Source organism: Pseudophryne corroboree, unplaced genomic scaffold (genome assembly GCF_028390025.1).
Source record: "Pseudophryne corroboree isolate aPseCor3 unplaced genomic scaffold, aPseCor3.hap2 scaffold_2560, whole genome shotgun sequence".
Taxonomy (NCBI): domain Eukaryota; kingdom Metazoa; phylum Chordata; class Amphibia; order Anura; family Myobatrachidae; genus Pseudophryne; species Pseudophryne corroboree.
In genome coordinates, this window is record NW_026969220.1 from 1 (window position 1) to 2500 (window position 2500).

Here is a 2500-nt window from a genome sequence, read left to right on the forward strand (position 1 = left end):
CCCCGCAGTGGCGTCAGGCGGCCACCGGGGGGCGCCGCGGCGGGGATCGGGGGGGGCGCCCGGGAGCCGCCTGCCCGTCCGCTGGGCCAAGGGGGCCGGGGCGGGTCACGCGCCGCCGTCCCCCCCCGATCGTCTCGCTCCGAGCCGCCTCTGGCCACCGGGGGGCGCCGTCGGGTGGCGCGGGGGCGCCCCCGCCGCCCGCCGCCTCCCCCCGCACGCGTCGGGCCTCCCCCCGGGCCCCCGCGGGCCGGGGGACGCGGCCGGCGAGCGTCGGACTCCAGCGCGGAAGTGTCGCGGATGAGTGCGGACCGGGGCGCCCGCGGCCCAGCGGCACTTCCAGGGGCTCGGGGAGGAGATGGTTGAAGCCTGGGTGAAGCGCGCCCTCGGCCGTCCGTGTCGCTACCCGCCGGAGAACACCTCCGCCGGATCAGTAGGTACCAACGAGGCGAGCGAGAGAGCCGGGACTCTGTCCGGGGCCGAAAAGCCTGTTTCCCTGGAGCTTTTGCGAAAGGACCCGTGACAGAAGATGCGCGGAGCTCAGAGATCAGCATGGGCAGGGCCTTCTTGCATCCGATTTTGCCCAGGCAGGGCTCCAGGAACCGGGTTACAAAAAGCAAAAAGCCCTGGAGCTCAAACGAAAGGTTTAGTGACAAGATAGCCGTGGAGCTCCGATAACAGCATGGCAGGACCAGGATGGGGCCTATAAAGGGTCCACGGCGGGCATCCGTTGGAGCCCGACGTACGGGCCGGGCACGTCTCCTTCTCCCCCGGAGGCAGCGCCCCCCGGCGGGCCAAATCGGGTACTGCAATTTGTGGAAGTTTCGCAGATGAGTGCGGACCGGGGCGCCCGCGGCCCAGCTGCACTTCCAGGGGCTCGGGGAGGAGACGGTTGAAGCCTGGGTGAAGCGCGCCCTCGGCCGTCCGTGTCGCTACCCGCCGGAGAACACCTCCGCCGGATCAGTAGGTACCAACGAGGCGAGCGAGAGAGCCGGGACTCTGTCAGGGGCCGAAAAGCCCGTTTCCCTGGAGCTCCTGCGAAAGGACCCGTGGCAGAGCAGGCACGGAGCTCGGAGAGCAGCAGGGCCGGAGCTCGGAGAGCAGCAGGGCCAGGGCTCCCTCCCTTCCATAGGCTGCCCAGGCAGGGCTCCAGGAGCCCGGTACCAGCTCTCCCCGTCCGACAGCCTCCTCTCTGGAAGCGGAGAGCGGACGCAGTCGGGCTCCCGGACCGGGGCCCTGGGAGAGGGTTTGGGAGAGCCCTGCCGGGAGCCACCGGGACGGGCCCGTGCGGACGGGTGCGCGGCGCCCCCCGGCGGTCGAAGGCGGAACCGCGGAGGTCTCTCTATCTCTCTCTCTCTCTCTCTCTCTTTCTCCGGGACTCCCGGCCTCCCGTTCCCCCGACTCCCCCTTCCGAGGCCGAGACGGGGCAGCGCCGGGCGTCCGGCGGAGCCCGGCGCCAGGCCCGGCCCGTCCCCCTCTTCCCCCGGCGGCAGCGCCCCCCGGCGGGCCGAATCGGGTACTGCAATTCGCGGAAGTTCAGCCGATGAGTGCGGACGGGCACCCCTCGGGCCGGGAGGCGGCTCCAGGAGCCCGGGGAAGCGTCGGAGGACGCTCCGCGAGAGCGTCGCGCGCAGCCGCCCGTCCCGCTACGCCCGAGGGAACCGGCCAGAGAGCATCACAGGTGGCGAACAGAGTCAAGCCGGAAAAGAGAAAACGGAGGGCTGCGGTTGACGCGAGAGAAGGGCCCCACGTCTCCCATTTCCGCAACCCGATCGATGTGGCACCCCGCGCCCCGGCGGGGAGGGACGATCGCTCGGCCGGAACCCAGGGGTCTCGGCCGGCTCCAGGCGAACCCGACCCTCCCTCTGCCCACGGCGCGCCCGGAACCCCTCCGCCCGGAGAGGGCGTCCGGTCCCCAGGCGTCCGCCCGAGCGCTCCGGTCTCCGGAGCCGGGCGGGCCCCGCACCCGTACCCCGTGCGGCGCGGTCTGCTCCGTCCGCCGGCACCCGCAGGCGTCCGACGCCGCCAGGGGTGCCGGGGAAGCGTCCCCCTCGCCCAGCGAAGGGCGCTCGCCCCCGGACCCCGGCGGAGCACACGATTTCCCAGGAACCGAACGAGCGTCGCATCGAGATCCGAGGACGCGGCCAGCCCCGACGGCCGCTCCTCGCAAGCCCCAGGAGAGGGCCCTGCGCGCCGCCCCCGCTCCGGCGAGGCGGCCGCACGGAAGGGTTCGCCCGCCGGGCCTCCCCCGCCGCGGACGGGAGGGCCGGACGGGGCGGAGGTCAGAGCGAGAGAGAGAGAGAGCGCGGGAGAGGAGCCGAGTCTGGCGGCAGGGCGAGAGAGAAGCGCAGACTCGGAGCGAGACCGTCCAGGATGACGCAGGGAGAGCGGGAGGCGCTTTTCGGAGGGAGCCGGCGGAAGCTGCGGTCGCCCGTGCGCCAGGCGGCGGCATCCCGGAAGGGCGACGGAGCCCCGCGAGATGGAACCTCTTTACACCCTTTCA